This window comes from Zalophus californianus, chromosome 4 (genome assembly GCF_009762305.2).
Source record: "Zalophus californianus isolate mZalCal1 chromosome 4, mZalCal1.pri.v2, whole genome shotgun sequence".
NCBI lineage: Eukaryota > Metazoa > Chordata > Mammalia > Carnivora > Otariidae > Zalophus > Zalophus californianus.
In genome coordinates this window covers 145,824,432-145,845,292 of record NC_045598.1, presented here as the reverse complement: position 1 = coordinate 145,845,292, position 20,861 = coordinate 145,824,432, and the positions used below count along the sequence as shown (strand labels likewise).

Genomic DNA, 20,861 nt, shown 5'->3' with positions numbered 1-20,861 from the left:
ACCCATGCTGTTCTTTCCAAACATAGCAGAGAAGTCTCTCCTTAGGATTTTGCATTGGCCGTTCCCTTTGTCTGGAACACCCTTCCCACCATATCCACACAGCTAACTCCCTCCCCTCCTCAGAGTCCACTCAAATATCCCCTTCTTAATGAGGCTGACTCTGATCACCCTGTTTAAAATTGTAATCTGCCCTCCTTGTCCCAAGGCGGTACTACCAATCTCACCTACTCTACTGTTCTTTTTATCATAGCACTTATTACCTTCTAACAGATTATATAATTTGCCTGCTTAATGTATCCACTGTGTAATGTTTGTTCCCTCCCATTAGAATGTAAATCAAAGAGAGAGGGTTTTTTCCATTTTTTTCACAAATGAAACTTGTGTCTGGAACAGTGCCTAACACATAGTTAACACTCAAATATTTGCTGAACTTCAGTGGCCTCTTAAAATATCATTCCATACAAGATATGTGTTTGGCTATGTTACAATAATATGTGTTTGGAACGTGCTAGCATTCCACTGTTACATAATGTCTTTATGGAGCTGCGAATCTACCCAAGCAAAAGTTCTGTCTCCCAGTGAAGCGTGCTGGAAATCTGGGCTGGGAGTCAGAAAACCTGGGCTTTAGTCTTGTCCGTTAAGTAGGTATATAATATTGAGCAACTTATCTTCACCCCTCTGAGCCTCACTTACATAATCTGTAAAAGGCGTTTGTTATAAATGAATTCCAAGTTCTCTTCCTCTTCTGTCATACAATATTTTACTACCAAAGGTGGGGTGGAAACACAACATTACATTCATGTTGTTTTCTATTTTATTATAAAAACAGTTAAAATATGCACCAATCTCCGCATCGCAAGTTGAATTTAGTATAGTGGTTAAAAGTTATCCTCCGTGGAATCAGACTGTCCTTATTTTAATCCTTGCTTAACTGCTCATTACCTATGTATTAAACGAGTTATTAAACATCTCTCAGCCTCAGTTCCTTCTTCTGTAAAATGAAAATCGTAATAGTACCAATTTCAGAAGTCATTGTTATATTTACTGTGAAATTAGATAATCCATGTGAAACATTTAACACAGTGCATGGTTCATGGTAAGGGCTCAATAACAGTTACTAACTTTTTATGAAATATTCATCTTGCAATACTTTCTGTTTGTGGAAATAAATGAAAACTCATAAGATGAGAAAAGCAAAGGCTATTTTTATTCTGAGCTTGCTGTAGAATGGAGTCGGCCACCACCACTTGCATTTTGGCAGACACTCAAAGGGAAACAGATGAGTGGGAAAGCTTTTAGTGGGAGGGGAAGTTCTCAGGAAGGCCCTGATTGGAGGCTGTTGGCAAGGCGTAATTCTAGGCAGGCTAGCTAGAAGCCAGGCATCCCATGTGATTAGTTTGGGGTGCATATTTGGCTTTCTCTGTTGGGTACTAAGTCAGAAGCAGGAATTAAAAATAGGGGAGCTATCAGTTATTTAGCAAGTCCCGGACATTTGGAGCCGATTATTACGGAAGTTATTGTTAGCAGTCTAGCTTCCTGTAAGTCTGACATAGCAGCCTGGCTTCCTGGGCTGTTTATTGTAGGTGAAGGGGTTGGATTCCTGAGCAGGTGGCTGCAGGTTTTGGGTCAAAGTTTTATTTTTATATATGGTCTGATCATATAATCTGTTTGCATATTCAGCGTCTCAGATTCATAAGAAAACAAGTCAGGATTTAATTTCCTTCATTGTGGCTTTTTAATATCTCAGAATAATATTAAATCTGGGGACAATTTAATTAACTCAGTTCATTTGTTTACTTCGATATAGTGGTTTTAGATGTTATTTCCATTAAGAGTCAGTTTAGGGGGCATCTAGTGGCTCAGTTGGTTAAGCGTCTGACTCTTAATTGCAGCCCAGGTCATGATCTCAGGGTCATGAGATGGAGCCCCAAGTCAGGCTCCACACTCAGCGGGGAGTAGACTTGAGATTCTCCCTCACCCTTTATCCCTCCCCCCACCTCACAAGCTTGCTCTCTCTCTCAAACAAACAAATAAATCTTTGGAAGAAAAAAGAGTCAATTTAGTTCCAGTGGGAGATTCTATTTGGATGATGATAGTAGCTAAGCTTTATTAGCAAGGTTATAAGAATATCGACTGGAGAAAAATGGATTGTTTTAGTTTTGTAATAGATCACTTATTTATTTGATTTAAATGTTGATATTTTGTTGATATAAACTTATCCAATCAGCATCTTGCAAAGTACATTACCTTCCATTAATCAGTTTTATACATAAAAAAGGCTTAGAACAAATATAATTATAGATATCCTTTATACCTAATCATCCTCTTCAATAATTCTTTGCTCATTAAATCAGAGAAAATTCTAAAATGCCTGGCAAAGTTATTTTTGGAAAGGGACCCATTTCTGACATTTCCCTCCAGAGGCTCTAGAATTTCAATTTATGCCACCAAATAGGATAATTTCATAAAGACATTGACATTATTTTTTACTTTAAAATAGATTTTTGTTATTTTGTTCCTAACTTTATTCTTTTATATTTGGGGGCAACTATTTGGCCTCCTTGGTTAATAATACAGCAGTTCTTTTATATGTATGGATCTCAGGATCTTTCAAGTTGCTTAACAATTAACAGTGACTTATTTGAAGATTCTCACTCCTATTGAACATCCACTGCTATTTTGCATTTATTTCCTATAGATTTGAAAGAAAGGACTATGATGTCGAATAGATTACTTGGAAAGAACAATTGAATTTCCACCATTATATAATTTCTTCTTGATATGTTTCAGTGATAAAAGAAGAGGAATTGCAAACCTGGCATCTTAAGGCATTTAAAAATTATTAAATTATTTTAAAATATGACAATCTCTATTTATATAATAGTGATATCATCAGATATATAGTATTACTAAAATAACTATGTGTCCTTGTTCTCAATCTCAAAACAGATTATTATAAATCTCAGAAATAAATTTAACCATAAATGTGAACATATAGTTATTTTTAAATTTTATGGTAAAATATGTACCAGTCATAACATAGTTAAATTAATCATTTTATCAACTGTCTAACTGCCTATTACATTTCTATAACTAGAATCTTTGATAGGGTTGTTCATTTGGAAGGTGGCCAAGGAATGTGCTTATTTGCATTTTGTTTTTAAGAACCATAATAAAAAGCCATAAAAACTCATACTAAGTATGCTAGAAATTTAATGTGGCATCCAGAGCTCAGAACTAGAGTTTGGACTCAACTTCTGTAAGGGCGTGTAAAACACATCTAGCTTCCACATGCGATTCCAGGGAGGGGCAGGAGGATCAATTTTCTTCCCTGTGTAAAAATACTACATATGCAAGATTTAATTGCCAGGGTTAACTCACGGAAGACACAGAAGCATTACATAAACTAATTAAATAAAGACATTTGAAGTCTATCCACTCAGTATTTTCTTTCTTATGCGTATATATTTTATTGCAGAAAGATTCTGTTTGGCTTGTTTATAAATCTGTCTGCTCGTATTTAATGTACTCTCTCGTTCTTTCATTGTGATTTATATTCTTTCCTTTATAAATATGTCAAAGTATCTTTCAGACTAGATTGTATCCTTTTTTCTAGTCCTTGGTGTGCAAATTCTTCTATTTGTTGTGTCTGCTAATACTCTTTCCAGTGATTGATTTCAAGAAGATATGATGTCTAGCTATAAGTTCATCTCCAGTGGGGGGTGATTTGGGGACTTATGCCACACACTCAGGATGTAGATACCACAGCCCAGTTTCATATTTGCTTCTGCTTAGAAGACCAGAAGGGGTCTACCATAACTAGATGAGTTTTAATGAAAATATCTTAGTTGGGGATCATTTGAGCCAAACAGAGAGAATGAAGTTTGACTCTAGAGCTCCCCACAAGCTGAGGCGCTAGATTCCTTTTCCACCCAGCTTCCTTGCAGTCTGCTAAGCAGGATCAGTAGCTGTAGTTTTTCCATTTTCATGGACAGGCCAGCTTCTTATGACTCCTGGTCATATGCGGGAAGTTTACAGGTGGGTCTTTTGGCTATGACATGTTTCATGTTTCTCAGAATCCCAGCACCCTGCTCTCAAGCATAATATCTGGTTTCAACATATCCATTAGCTGGGAAGACCTTATAACTTAGCATCCAAATCAGGGCACTTCGAAAATTGGAAGGGGACATTGTTTGAATTACTCTGAAGCAGCAGGTACAAAGCAAGGCCGTCCTTTTCAAACCAGTATGTGTGTGGTAAACCTATAGTCACTCCAAGGTGTGAGCTATTTTGGCTTCTGCTCCTGCTCACTACTCGCTGCCCCACATTTTGCTTTTCTTTATTTCTACAGAGTGGAGATTTTCCTGTCAACTTCTAGCTTGAGAGTACATCCCAAGCTTCCATTGTTAGAGTTGATCCAGGTGTCTGTGTTAGGAGCAAGGGGTCCTTCCAATATCAACTTGTTCTGAAAATTCGTCAATTTCTTTAATATATGCAAGTCTTCCTGCTCCTTGTGAGATCCAGCTGAGTTTGTTAGCTATTTCCCTATTATCATAATCACACTTACTGGAATCCTGGATATAAAGATGGTAAATAATTTCCCCCCTTTTTCTCCCTTAAAATGGTTGACTGAATTTTGTCTTATATTATATGGTTTCTGAATGTTCATCATTCCTAGGGTATGATAGTTCTTTTATTTCTCTCCAAAGAATCAGACTAGTATTTTGTACTTGAATTTACTACCGATACGCACGATGCTTAATAATACTTCATTGTTATTTGACATCTAATTACAGCCAGCAAAACTACTTTGGCAGTAGAATTCATACCTAATTGCTCATTACTCAGAGTCAGGATTCCATTCTATGGGAGTGGGACTAGCAAAAGCCAAGAAAGCTCTGAATAGACTGAAGTACAAGAAAACTAACAGAAAATGACACCCACACATGCGAACAAAGCAGGCCTGTTTTTAAATCTGAATTAAGTCAAAACGGGCAGGAGGGTTTTGGCCTGCAGTAGAAATCTAGTGACGAGAATTGGGTCCCAAGGTGGATGAGCTGCACACATCAGGCAGAGTCCACACATGTGCTGAGTTGAGACATTCATGGCACAGCCACAAATTAAATGAGGCCAAGTGGGTCATAAGCTCTTAGAGAAGAGGCTATTGGAGCGCATTCATTGTGTTCCGCTGCCTCTTCAGTCCCCTATATGTTGTCCATTCCTTCAGAAATGCATGTCTTCCTTCCGACATGATCCTCTGTTATCCTCTAAGACTCTCCAGGCCCAGGCAGAGCACTCAGGACTGGCAAGGACAAACTTGTTGCCAAGGCAGCAGTTGGCAATGAGCTTCCATTAATACAGCTTGGCTTTGTTACAACTCTGGTAACTGCCTTCTCTACCTCTTCCACTTCTTCCATTCCAGCTTTTCCCTACTGACCATAATCCAGCTTTTCTTCCTGCTTTATATTTCTAGCTGGGCGCTCCTACCATCAGCCCATCCTGATGGGTTTTGTTCAACAAAGCTTCTTATTTTCTTACATTGAGGAATGGCCCAAACCCTATGTAATTCGTGGATGTGTTACACTTCTTGGCTTCATCTTATGAAGGTATAATTTAGAGCCAAGACCTGAAATAAAATAGAGTCAAAGCTTTATTTACTCTCTTAACAGAAGAAAATATTATCTTCTTTTTTCTTCTAAGTCTTTTGATTACTTAGAAAAATATCGTATTTCTGGGGCACCTGAGTGGCTCAGTCGGTTAAGGGTCAGATACTTGGATTTGGCTCAGGTCCTGTTCTCATGGCTCATGGGATCGAGCTCCACGTTGGGCTCAACGCTTGGCAGAAGTCTGCTTGGATAGTCTCTCCCTCTGCTCCTTCCCCCACTCATGCTCTTTCTCTCAAATAAAAAAAAAATGTATCATATTTCCGATTGTGACAATACAGTTACTGCTTCTCTGGGTTTCATAATATATTAACCTGAACATTGAAAGAGAAACTGTACATCTAAAGCAAACACACAGAAATGACATAGAAACACACTTGTGGATCTCACCTATCTTGCATATTTCAATCACACACTCTGGAAAATTCCAATGGGTGTCACTATTCTCTTTCCTGTCTTTGACTCCCTAGCCTACCTGCACAGGTTAGGATTCCTTGACAATAAGTCAGTTTATGCTCCATTGAACAAATATTTTCTTTTCTATTTATTTTATCTCAATACCTATCTGTTTTCCTTATCCTGCCCAAATCAAAGTGTAAAAGTTATACCTTCACCAAAAATATAAATCTTAAGCCTTTGCAAAGCATTCAAGGTAAGTGGTCGATTTTAACCGCTGTTTAACATCTTACCCTTAACTTTCTGGTGACCTCCAAATCCTAGTAGTTTCAGCAATACACCAAGATATTTCTTGTCTTGAACCTTTGTGCCAGCTTTCTTTTTTCTCTGGAATGACCTTTTTAAAAAAAAAATTACTGAGTAGTATTCCATTATAAAAACTACCATAACTATTTACCATTTGATGGGCATTGGAGTTATTTCCAGTTTGGGCTTATCATGGACAAACATTTAAAAAAAAAAAAAAAACTGTTGTAAACATTTGCAAGCATGTCTTTGTGTAGATGTGTGTTTTCATTTCATCTGGGAAAGACCCAGGAGTGGGATTGCTGAGTCATCGGATAGTGTATCCTTACCTTCAGAAAAAAATTTAGAACTGTTTTCCAATGTGGCTGTATTACTTTGCATCCCCACAAGCAATGAATGAGAGTTTCAGTTGCTCAGTATCTTCGACAACACTTGGTGTTGTCAGTCTTTTTAATTTTAGATATTCTGGTAGTATGTAAACTAGCATCTCATTTGGGTTGTAATTTGCTTTTCATGAATGATTAATACTGTTGAGCATCTTTTCATATGCTTATTTAGATTCTGAATACAAGTTCTTTCACAGAGGTTCTCTATATAGGGTTCCATTCAACTACTTCCTCTCATTATTCCTTGGGGCAATAAAGATGTGCAGTAGTTCCTGAAGTCATGCTATCAACCCTGGATGGCTTTTCTCCACATCTCATGAGAGAGAGTGAGTTAAGCCACAGTTATTTTGGATTTCTCTATCTAGTAGCTGAACTAGATACCAACCATCATAGTATCTTGCCTGTTTCTTCTTAACCTCCTGAAGAATTTGGTTAATTTCCTTCTAATAGTCAATATCAAAGTCAAAGGATTTTGACTTGAAACATTAATGGAGTTCTTGGTGGTGGGGAGAGTGATTTGCATTAATGTAGGGGGAAGGAAGAAAATTTTGTTCAGAACAGGAAAACTTTCTTTTTTTTTAAGATTTTGTTTACTTATTTGACACAGAGAGACACAGCGAGAGAGGGAACACAAGCAGGGGGAGTGGGAGAGGGAGAAGCAGACTCCCCGCTGAGCAGGGAGCCCGATGCGGGGCTCGATCCCAGGACGCTGGGACCATGACGTGAGCCAAAGGCAGATGCTTAATGACTGAGCCCCCCAGACCCCCCACAGTAAAACTTTCTAACAAAGAGCAAAATTGTTCATGTGGAAGGAAACGGCCGGGGAGTTTAGTTCAGTTGTGGGCTGGCATTTGCTAACTATGTGATCCTGGACAACTCGCCTAAACTCTCACATTCTGTCTCCTGATGTATAAAACAGGGATAGTAATTTTTGGTATCTCCTCTACTTCAAAGGGTTTTTGTAAAGATGAGATGAGATAACATATGTGAAAGATCTGTACAAATGCAATAGAATTAGTAGGAAGAGCCATTAGTGATACAAATAAAAAATAGGTGTGGAAAGTAGCATTGGTCAGCATTCAGCGTGCTGCCTCAGAAGAAGGGCGTTTCCTGCCTCCTGAGGTAATATTCCGGCAGAGGCTGGACAACCAGCCCTTAGCATGTTGTGGAAACGTTGGACAGAACTTCAACCATCTGGTCTTCAGTGTTCTTTCCAAGTCTAAGCCTCTGTTTCTGCGCTATTGTCAATCACTGTATGCTTTTTCTGGTCCTTTGGCAAAGTGCTACAGTCAGTACCCAAGGAAGCAGGGACACGGTATAAAATAAGAGGTAGTGAGATATTTTAAGTACTCTAATTGTGAAAGCTGTTCATTTAATTTCTACCACCTCCTTCGAAGCACTATTAGTGAATAGCAAGTAGGATTCAACATTAGTAAGTTTTAGGAACACTGAGTTAAGTTGATCCTTGTTAAAAATAAGGCATGGATTTAATTTGTGGACACAGACCTCACATTTTGGAATACTTAGAAGCAAAGATTTCCAGGGTCACTGGTATTTTTCATAAAGTTCTTAGTCTGATAGAAGCTAATCTGAGTAAATCAGTCATCAAGCAGCAAATAAATGCATAAGCTAAATGAATGATGTAATTTATAAAATGAATGAATTTGTAAAAGTATAAATTTGTATTATGCCCAAAGACATGGACAAATATTAAGGGGGGAAAATAGGATATTTCAGATACATGAAGTTTAGTAATTTTTTAAAATTAACATTGTTAGGAATAGACATTTTGGCAGTTATCAAATATCTGGAATGTTTTAAAAAGCATTCATATTTTAAAAATTTTCAAATATGTTTAAGCTAATAAACTTCTTCCTTTAACAATATATATTTGAAATTTCTACTTTAGAAATAATACCTGGTCATTACATAAAGTTAAGAAAGGAGTATACATTTCTATCAAAAGAAGAAAAAGAATTATAAGAATCATATCACTAAATGTAACCACTGTTAATATTTTTGGACATTCCCTTCTACAATATACATGTATATACCCATATAAATACATAATATATACATACATATAAACACTTTTAAAATGGGGGTCCTGCTTTCATTAAATATTTTTTTGAAAATCATACTATAATAGTTTCCTAATAGTACACTCTATATTTTATATCTAACATGTTTAACAGTATTCCCTCCCACTGAACATTTGGGCATAAAACATGGGACTTACTTAATCATCTAAACCAGGAAAATTCCATTCCGAGCTCTTTCGTGTGTATTTTATTCCCCGGGGCAATGTAAGTTTGAGTTGACTCAGATCATTGAGGTCTTTTTGTATCAAATCCAGTTGTCTGCAGACAGCTAGGTCACTGTGGCCCTATCTATCACGGTCCTATCCCCCCTCACCAAATAGGGCCATGGTCTGACAGGCCAGTCTTCCAAAGCAAGAGGGGAAAGCAAACCATGCTGTGTTCTAACGGGTGCCACACACTCCCAGATTGCATTAGGCATCAGGCTAGTCACTGCTTTAAGAGGGATGTGGTTTTAAGGTAAGTAATTCTTTACCAGAAGTCTTTTTTTTCTTTTTTAATTTTATTTGACAGAGAGCACAAGCAGGGGAAGGGCAGAGGGGAGGGAGAAGCAGGCTTCCCACTGAGCAGGGAGCCGGATGCGGGACTCCATCCCAGGACCCTGGGATCATGACCTGAGCCGAAGGCAGACACTTAACCAACTAAGCCACCCAGGCGCCCCTTTACCAGAGATCTTTATCTGGAATCAATCTTGAAATGGATGAAAGAAGTTGAGGATGCAATGTTGTACTTTCTACAGAGGATATTTTAAGAAAAACTAATTTGATCTGAAAATGTAGACTCAGAAACACCAGCTGGATAAAATTGTAAAGGAAAAAACTTAAGAATCCTATGTCCCTTACATTTTAGGAAAAATCAACCTCATAACTGTGTAAATAAGACAGATCTTAATGGCTAGCTAAGCTAGGCCAGCAACATAACAATCCTAATGAAAAGTTAGACATGCAGTTGGTAATAGGAACACGGAGGGTTAGGTGGGCTGGGAACCAGGACTGAGAGAGAGGTTCATGACCTCCCTTTCCCACAGCCCACAGCTGTCTTCTTCCTTCCTCATAGAAGTTGGATGAGGCCTCTACCATTAGGACAAAGACTGGGTTCACACCACGAACCTATAGCCACTTCCAAAACTTAAATGTCCCACACCCAGACCCAGAGAGTGCAGAGCTATGATTCAAGACTTCTTCCTCAGATGAGCCTTTATTGTGGAAGTGAGCCACATCTTAGGATGCTGTTGCCCCTTAGATATTTTTTTATTTTGTATTTTATTTTATTTAAATTCAAGTTAGTTAACATATAGTGTATTATTAGTTCCAGGGGTAGAATTTAGTGATGCGTCAGTTGCATACAACACCCAGTGCTCATGACTTCAAGTGCCCTCCTTAATGCCCATCACCCAGTGACCCCATCCCTCTACCCACCTTCCCTCCAGCAACCCTCAGTTTGTTCCCTAGAGTTAAGAATCTCTCATGGTTTGTCTCCCTCTCTGATTTTATCTTGTTTTCTTTTTCCTTCCCTTCCCTTATGATCCTCTATTTTGGTTCTTAAATTCCACATATGAGTGAAATCATATGATTTTTGTCTTTCTCTGACTGACTTATTTCACTTAGCATAATACACTCTAGTTCCATCCACATCGTTGCAAAAAGATTTCATTCTTTTTGATGACTAATATTCCATTGCGTGTGTGTGTGTGTGTGTGTGTGTGTGTGTGTGTATTACATCGTCTTTATCCATTCATATGTCGATGGACTTCTGGTGCTGCCCATTAGATATTATGTTAATTTGGTGAAAGCAGTTATAAGCAAGGATGCAGAATGTGTGACTGGCATGATTCTAAAGGGTCAGTGGGTGAGAATAAGGAAGGGGACACATAATAATTAACAGGGAATACTTGTCAGGCACGTCTAAGGGCATTATACATACTAATCCATTTAAACCACATAGCAATACCAAGGACATTTTTTCATTATAAAATATATTTTATTTCTGATTATATCATGCTAAGTAATTTCTGCATGTCGGTCATTAGACACAAGTGAAGCAGAGGAAGACCTAATTCTTGATTGTATCGATTTGCCTCTTGAATAGGGAAGCATGTAAAAAGTAGTTTAAGAAGGGCAGGTAGATAACTGCTTTGAGGGGAGGGAAGACCTGGACAGCTCCAAGTTACTAGGCTGCTCCTTTACATTCTGAGAGTCGGTGGGTTTTGGCTTGCAACAGGTGAGTGATTACCTTTTTACCCTCTACATTTAGTGCCTTTCTAGGGCAGCTGCTTCCCCCAGGTTATTCCCCTCCTTTAGAATGTCACTGACTGCTGGCTGAAAGTTTAGATAAGCAATATAAACTAGAAGCAAAAATGTTGACTTTTACTTACAAACAAATCAAGAGATTAGAGAATGCTATTACATGGGAGGCGAATAAAAGCAAACACCGACAGAGCCTTCCAGAATGCTTCACACAGATTAACACATGGAATCCACAACATGGCCCTGTGAAAATCCCCACACACAGCACAGGGAGGTTAAATATTTTACCCAAGAACACAAAGCTCAGACATGTTGAAGTCATGATTACAACCTTCCAAGTCTGGATCTCCAACCCACACCCCCTGAGAACCGCAGTTCTCTGTCCACCCAGATGTGAACGCTTGAACACGTCACTGTGTTTGTTTCTCTGTTTTCCTTTCCTTGATTTACCCCCCTTGGTAAATCATTTGAGAGTGAAAAATGATATAACATATGTGACTGTGTAAATAATACTACAAGGTGTTGTTTTTCATTGTTTTAAGCGTAAAGCTCTGGCAGTTGGGAGATCTCCCTTAAAAGCCAACATTATATTGGTACTTCCTTTTACTCCTGGAGGAACTGTGGCACTGACTCTGCAGGTGGCTTCAGTGTCTGTCTCACGATGACACCCAGGAGGTGAGCACTGGGCTGGAGATCCCTCACCGCTCCGATCTACTGAAGGGGCGACTCTAAGTGAGGTGACCCATGGTGCTGCAGCGGGTGCGAGGAGCGTGGTTATGTCCTTGCGGTTCTATGCTCTCCTTCTCCCGGTTGTTTTTATTTTATTTCATTAATTTTTTATTTTTATTTTATTTTATTTATTTGACAGAGAGAGAGAGAGAGAGAGAGCGTGCAAGTAGGCAGAGCGTCAGGCAGAGGGAGAAGCAGCCTCCCCACTGAGCACAGAACCTGATTCAGGACTCAATCCCAGCACCCTGGGATCATGACCTGAGCCAAAGGCAGACGCTTAACCGACTGAGCCACACAGGTGCTCCTTAATTTTTGTTTTACTTGAAGTATAGTTGACACACAATATAAGTTTCAGGTGTACTACATGATTTGAGAAGTATATACATTACAAAATGCTCACCATGTTACCTGCAGCTTCCGTCTGTCATCATACAACAGTATTACAATATTATTGACCATATTCCCTATGCTGTACGCTTCATCTCCTGGTTCTTTTTATTTATTTTTTTAAAGATTTTATTTATTTATTTATTTACTGTGGGGGGGGGAGAGGGAGAGAGAGAGAGAGAGAGAGCTCACAAGCAGGGGGGAAGGGCAGAGGGAGAGAGAGACCTCTCAAACGACTCTACACTGAGCAGAAGCCCTATGTGGGGCTCAATCTCACGACCTGAGATCATGACCTGAGCCAAATCAAGAGCTGGCCACTCAACCTACTGTGCCACGCAGGTGCCCCAGTATCTCTTGGTTCTTTTTAAATAGGTGTCCTCGCACGTCTGAGTGCTGCGGCCCCTGCCTTTGCCCTGCTGTGCCACACGCTAGAGCCCAGCGATGGGGAAGAGATGGTTCAGTTGTGTGGATGGCTGGGCGGGCGGGGGGGCGGTTACGCTGGGAAGGAATAATCTAGAAGCACCACAGATATAACTTCTGCTCTTGACTGTGATTAACTCAGTCAAAAGCAAAATCGCAGCAGTAAGCATGTGAATCACAGAAAAGTCCCTTAAAAATCGTTTGACAATTGGTATAACATTAAAGATAAACCAAAATTAAAGAATACGTGTTTAAACCAGAATATTAGTCTAGACCAAAAAAAAAAAAAAAAGGAGAAGATGATCCTACCTTCTTCCTGGTCACATACCTTCTCAGTTATTGTAACAGTTCTGACAGAGGAAATGAATTATCATAAAATAATAACCAGACCTCCTCCCAGCCAAAGGAAAAGATAAAACCTTCTAGATTCACAGTTTTCATTGTTCTTAGAATTTAAAACTTTTGATTAACATTCTGATGATGAGATTATCTATTTCTTAGGTAGTTTCATAAATAAAACTATAATGAATGTAATTCTTTTTTATTTTTATTTTTTGTCCATTTTTCTTTTTTTTATTATAATGTTAATCACCATACATTACATCAATAGTTTCTTATTAAGGCCTAGAGTTGGATTTTGAACATTGAGAAAAAGCATAAGCCCAATATCCTGGCATAAACAATTACTCTTTAATTTTTGTTATTTTTAGTGTTATATTAATTGTTAAACAAATTTGATTCTTCTATGATTCACATGCTTACTGCTGTGATTATTTTTGACGTTCACTATGGTTTTGGTTCCTGTGCACTGACATTACGTCGGACAATTGAGGCTTTTCTCGGACTGTAAAAATAAAACATTTGCAACAGTCAAATGTGAGGAAGACATACTGTTTCTATTTTGGAGAATTCTTGTAGAATTGGTCTGGTTTCTTTTTTCTAAAAGACAAAATATACTTCATTGTTTACTTAGCCATAACCACCCCAGTTATACTATTTGGGGCAGGGACCCTGGACCTTGGGGAGTGTGAGGGATATGAGATCAGGGTGAGTTTGGGAAGTAACATAAATGGCTCTAATAATATATGCAAGCTCTTAGCATTTGATTCTATTTTGGAAAAAAAACAAGTTTAATTCTAAAGAAAAAAGCTTGTCATGTGTTAGCTGAGTTCTATTTAAAGAGCCTGGTATTTTTAGTTATAAACATAGTTCTCTCTGCTTCTATGGTCCTCAGCCATATGAAAATGTTGTGCAGAGAGAAGACCACCGGATGCAAAGTCAGTAATATAATAAATGGATTAAAAATACAGAAAGTAAGTTGTCTGCAGATAAATCAAATAGAGTATATTAATACAGGTTCATCACCCCTTATATGAAACTTTTGGGTTCATATGTGTTTCAAACGCTTTTTCAAACATATGCCCTCTATCGTGCACATAATAACTTTCTCAGAGTTTGAGGAAGCACCCTATAATCAAACCCATTAATGTGTTTACAACAAAATACAGAAACACTCACACTACGTGAAATAAATAAAGACTATGAATAACCTCACATCATTTTGGGCAGGTTTTGCTGTCTGATGAGTTTACACCAAAATTAGGAAAAGACATTTAGTCTTCAGAATTTTTGCATTTTGTAACTGAAGGGACAATAGATCTATAAGGGTGCCACAAGGCAAAATATTATATTTTTCTCTAGTTATAAGCTATGTGGTGTCCAAAATAAAACACATATTTTAGAAGTTACTGGGTTTTTTTAGTGCAAATTCATTAAAAGGGGGAAGAAATAAATGTCAAATTTATTTTTTCATCCAATTTCAGATGTTGAAATATCTTAGAATAAAAAAATGCAAAGGTATCTGGTATTTTTGTAAATATTGACATTTGAAATAGAGCTGTCATATTGCTTTTTAACAATGTCTCTAATGAACTCTAAGTAAAATATTAGACTGATATCTACCATCACCCACTTTACAAATACACAAATTATTATGAAATAATATGGTGTCTGAGATTTGGCATAAAAATGCTAGCAGAAAAAAAGAAGTGGGGAATAAATGAAATAATATTGGCAAAATATTAGTAATTGTTGAAGTTGGATAATGAGGGTCCACTAAATCATTCGATTTTCGGATATATTTGAAAATTTCCATAATAAAACATTTTGGTGCTGTTTTAGTACAGATGACAAGTTCCCCTTTAGCACTCTTAAATATATATATTTTTAAGTTTTATTTCTTTGTCAGAGAGAGAGAGCACAACCAGGGGGAGTGGCAGGCAGAGGGAGAAGCAGTCTCCCTGCTGAGCAAGGAGCCCAGTGTGGGACTCGATCCCAGGATCCTGGGAACATGACCTGAGCCGAAGGCAGACGCTTAACTGACTGAGCCACCCAGGCTTCCCAGCACTCTTAAATATTGTGTAATTCTCTTTTCTCTTTGAAATTGCTTTGCCATTCCACAGTCCCTACATACTTTTATCTTCATGTAATTTTTAAGCTTGAAAATCTTGATCACCCTAACATACTTCTCTGCAACAATAGTCATATAAAGTGAATTTTGAAAAGTTATTTTCTATGATCCTAAAGCTCTGAGTACTACAGATGTCTCCCCAATTGAGTTTTTAATACAATCATAATTTGTTTATAAAATAAATATATTACATAAGATGTATGCAGCTTTGATAAATAAAAGCTAAAATATTTTAGATTTACACCTTTTCAGGAGAGATGGAACTGTGTTTTAACTTTTTTAAATCAGTGTACCTCTATGAGATGCATATTATTAATTACTAGAATGAGACCAGTTTCTAGTCTCATCAGTTCTATGCCCATTTTTAGGAATATGGAATATTTTGAAATATCCCTACTTTTTAATATTTATATATTTAGTGCCGAGAAACTGTTTACATTAGAAAATAGATACAAATGTGAAAACTTTGTAGTAGCAATGTCATTTTGATGTCTTTCCAAGTCATATACACATAAAAACTCCATAATGATCTATTATTAAAATAGACCTATTATTAAAAGTTATTTTAAAATCTATCAGCTGACAAGTTAGATTAGGCTTTCCTTCACTTCTGATGAAAGCAAATAATTAGAAAACAGCTCAAAAATTAGCATTAGAATAATTTACTTTCATTAGAATAGTCATTAGAATAATTCACTTTCTCAGCATTAACGTCAATACTTCCAATTTTCCCTTTGCTTTGCCACCTTAGAATTGTTCATACCTGAAGCATGATAGACTTTTGTGAAAAAGGAGATGAGCCATTATTAAGATCTCTTGGGAAAGAGTGAAGATAAAGATCTGACAAATAATTCCCTTAAAATATCCACATCATCTTATCTCACTCTTTTTGAATGAAATTTAAGAAGTTACAAAAAGTAATATAGGTTGGTTGGGGAAAAAAAATGGTCAAATGAAATAGATGTTTATAATGTTAATGTTTATAATGTTGTTTCCTCACCCCCAAATGTGAGCTCAAGTTTGAATGCCTGACTGGAAACTGGGGAAAAGGCCTATTCAAAATTAAGAGGCAAACCTAGTATGAAATCTGAGATGAGAGAAAGAACAGAGGACCAGAATTAACCATGGACAAAAGAAAAGAGTTCTTCACAGTAAATATTTTTCTTCTTTTAAATTTCTGCTGAATTCCAAGTTTCCACAGTAGGGAGTGAGATAGGTTATTCCAAAAGGCTAGGTTGGAGTAGAAGATGCAAATATTCATGAATTGAGCTTAGCTAAATACTGTAGATGTGTGCCAAGATAAAAACAACAAACAGGTGAAGAGTTAGAGATTAACCAAAATCTAAGAGTCAAAAGTGAGTTATCAAACCTAGGCTACTGAATCAATGATCTGGGGCATAGAGAAGGAGCAGACACAGTTGATTTGGAAACAAATAGGGAGGATATGGATCGGAATTCCAGTGAGTGATTTATCTTCTAGAATCTGAGTACTTTCTAAATTCTAGAGACATCACAAATGTTTATTTGTATCTTGCTTACATGAATGGCCTGGGGCACAGCCAGGGGTAATTTGTCCTGGTTTAATGGATTTTCACAGAAGTAGAATTCTAATAATTAAGAATTTTATCGCCTTGGGTTAAAGCATCTTGAATAGCTTTCTGTTAAAGTGTAAATGTGCCTGGAAAGGATGAATTATCAATCCTTAGCTAGAGTGAAATAAGAAGGCTTTTAAAAAAATTTGTTTGTCAGAAAGAGAGAGAATGAACACAAGCAGGGGGAGTGGCAGGCAGAGGGAGGAACAGGCTCCCTGCTGAGCAAGGAGCCCACATGGGACTCAATCATAGGATTCTGGGATCATGACCCAAGCCGAAGGCAGACATGTAACCGACTGAGCCACCCGGAGCCTTAAAACAAAATGTATGGTGGTGTTTTCACTTGTCAAAATTTACTGTGTCCTTAAAACCGGTTCAATTTTATTGTATGTAAATTGCACCTTAATAATTCAAGTGAAAAAAATCAAGCAAACAGAATGTTGCACCTTTCAGTTTTTAGGGTTGGAAGAATTTTCAATTGAGAAAAAATTGGACTGAGTGGTTTCCAACTCTGCTTGAGTTTGACCTTCCCATTGAGATTTTCTCCTCAGTTTCTACCCATGCGACACTTTTTGAGGAATGTGTTGCTCTCACTTCTTAAAATGTTTCTCTCTTTTGACTTACAAAATATTTCCATTTAAAAAGTTGGAAATGATTAAAAATTATCAAATCTTATAGAATTTAATGTTTCTTCCGTATTTACTTTTCCCTACAACTTTCTCCCCTTAGATGTAACCATTTTTAACAATTTCAGTTTTTATCCTATCACACCTTTCTTTATGCAAATTCAGATATACATATCTTTTTTTTAACCAAATTGTATCATGACTAACATATTATTCTGAAACTTGTTTTTTATTCAGTGACATATCACGTGTATCTTTCTACTGCTTATACATCCACTTCATTATTTTAAGTTTGAATTTTATTCTAGTGAAAGAATGTATCACAACTTTTAAACCAGTCCTCAACTGATTTACTTTAAATTTGTTCTAGTTCTTAACAATTTCAAAAATGCTACTAAGAATAGTCTTGAGCAACTATCCTTGCCCATTTTAAATGACTATTTCTGCTCGAGAGATACTAAGAAATGGATTTACTGTGGCAGTGGATATGTGTATTTTTACTTTTTTTTGGTAAGTATTATTTTACACTCCTAAAAATAGTATATAAGAGTATCCTTTTCTCCACTGTGATGTTTTGAATTTTTGCCTAAATAAAAGTAATATCTTACTTTAATTTTCATGTCCCCATCCATTAGTAAGGTTAAATATTTTAAATTATGTTCACTGGCCATTTGTATTTATGTTCCTTCACTTGCCTGGTAAAGGATTCTAGAATATGCCACTTTGGCATATTGAATATTTTAAATTAAAGACACTTAGGAGGGGCACCTAGGTGGCTCAGTCGTTAAGCGTCTGCCTTCAGCTCAGGTCATGGTCCCAGGGTCCTGGGATAGGGTTCTAGGGATAATGTCCTAGGGATAATAATAACCTAATGCATGAAATCCTGTTTGATATGGTGTAGATGGTTCTGGAGATGCTCAAGAAGTGAAGTTATTTTGGCCGGTCGGACCGACTGATGGGAGGGACAGGAGGCAAGCAAGACTCAGGGCACCCGGAGGAAAGTCTGTTACTACTACGACCGGGATGTTGGAAATTACTATTATGGACAAGGCCACCCAATGAAGCCACACTGAATCTGCATGACTCACAATTTGCTACTTAACTATGGTCTGTACCGAAAAATGGAAATCTATCGCCCTCACAAAGCCAATGCTGAGGAGAGGACCAAGTACCACAGTGACGACTACATTATATTCTTGTGCTCCATCCGCCCAGATAACATGTCTGAGTACAGCAAGCAGATGCAGAGATTCAACGTCGGTGAGGACCGTCCAGTATTTGATGGCCTGTTTGAGTTCTGTCAGTTGTCTACTGGTGGCTCTGTGGTGAGTGCTGTGAAACTGAATAAGCAGCAGACAGACATCGCTGTGAATTGGGCCGGGGGCCTGCACCATGCAAAGAAGTCTGTGGCATCTGGCCTCTGTTACATCAATGATATCGTCTTGGCCATCCTGGAACTGCTAAAGTATCACCCCGGGGTGCCGTATATTGACACTGATATTCACCACGGTGATGGCGTGGAAGAGGCCTTCTCTACCACAGACCAGGTCATGACTGTGTCCTAGTCATAAATACAGAGAGTACTTCCCAGGAACTGGGGACCTATGGGATATTGGGGCTGGCAAAGGCAAGTATTACGCTTTAACTACCCTCTCCGAGATGGGATCGATGATGCGTCCTATGAGGCCATTTTCAAGCTGGTCATATCTAAAGTGATGGAGATGTTCCAGCCCAGTGCAGTTGTCTTACAGTGTGGCTCCGACTCCCTGTCCAGGGATTGGTTAGGCTGCTTCAGTCTGACCATCAAAGGGCACACCAAGTGTGTGGAGTTTGTGAAGAACTTCAACCTGCCCATGCTGATGCTGGGTGGGGGGGGGGGGGGGCGCGGGGTACGGCTACACCATCCGCAGCGCAGTCCACTGCTGGACGTATGCAACAGCCGTGGCCCTGGACACAGAGACCCCGAATGAGCTTCCATACAACTACTTTGAATACTTTGGACCAGATTTCAAACTTCACATCAGTTCTTGCAATATGACCAACCAGAATACCAATGAAAACCTGGAGAAGATCAAACAGTGACTGTTTGAGAACCTGAGAAGGCCACCCCACGCACCTGGGGTCCAAATGCAGGTGATCCCTGAGGATGCCATTCCAGAGGACAGTGGCGATGAGGACGAAGAAGACCCTGACAAGCGCATCTCGATCTGTTCTTCTGACAAACGAATAGCCTGTGAGGAAGAGTTCTCAGACTCTGATGAGGAGGGAGAAGGTGGGTGCAAGAACTCTTTCAATTTCAAAAAAGCCAAGAGAGTCAAAACTGAGGATGAAAAAGAGAAAGACCCAGAAGAGAAGAAAGAGGTCACAGAAGAGGAGAAAACCAAGGAGGAGAAGCAAGAAGCCAAAGGGGTCAAGGAGGAAGTCAAGTTGGCCTGAGCCGACCTCTCCAGTTCTGGCTTCCTGCCAAGTTCCCCACCTTTCTTCCACAACCCCTCAGATTTTATATTTTCTATTTCTCTGTGTATTTATACAAAATTATATTAAATATAAATATCCCCAGGGACTAGACAGGAACCAGGGCCCCAAGCCCAGGGCACATGTTATGAGTGAGCTTTTCTAGTGGCTGCCTTGCCACCATCTTTCCCCAGTTCTTAATTTTGAACCATAAAGGGTGCCGGGTCTGGAAGGCATACTCTTAAGCAGCCATGGGACAAAAATCCTGAAATGCCAAGTGTCTGCTTAGTAGCTTTGGAAAGGTGCCCTTACTGAGCATTCCAGAAGGAGTGGCTGGGTCTTCAGGGACCACCCCTCCCAATCAGGCTCCTTAAGGTAACAGCTGTTTTTAGATTGGTTCTGTTATCATGCCTTCCCACTGGCCCCGTGTAAGCCGAGGAACTCCCACTGCCTGCCCTCTACCCTCGCCCAATTCTGCAGGTGGAGACTAGTAAGTAGTCTAGTACCCTTTTTGAGATACTATTTTCATTTTCGTGAGAATCTTTGTAATAATAAAATGGTACATTTCTACATCCTCCTGAAAAAAAAAAAGAAGTGAAGTTATTTTGTTGTGAATTTTTATTATTTTGGTCTCCAGAACTTCCAGCTACTGCTTCGTCTTGATTTGAACTCAACTGTTACTGTTTGACAATTAAAGAGACACAATTTTAGGAAAACTCTTAATATATTAGTTGTGAAGGAATTGAAGCTAAATCTGTTATTTTTCCTTTACTATAAATCTTTTTCTAAAAAGAATAGTTTCATGTTAAAACATTTAATGTTTAAGTATTACCTTAATAATATTGTATTTTAAAATCGCTATGATAGCAATAAGCAGTGCATTATCATCCCTAATTTTTATTGTGTACCTATTTCACACAAGGTGAAAGTGTGTGAAAATTTATCTTTTAAGTACTCTTTCATCATTTTTATATGCTATATTACTCTATTTTCTAATGTATTCTATATTTAATAGAATTTTAATAGAATTTAAACCTTTTAAACTATTTTTCCGCCATCATAAACTGCTGGTTTGTAAACTGATATA

At 38.1% G+C, this 20,861-nt stretch overlaps 1 pseudogene; it reads left to right on the top strand.

Annotated features, from left to right (window-relative positions):
- The first annotated feature begins 18,316 nt into the window (after nucleotides 1-18,316).
- LOC113925644 lies at nucleotides 18,317-19,866 on the top strand (annotated as a pseudogene).
- The last annotated feature ends 995 nt before the right edge of the window (nucleotides 19,867-20,861 follow it).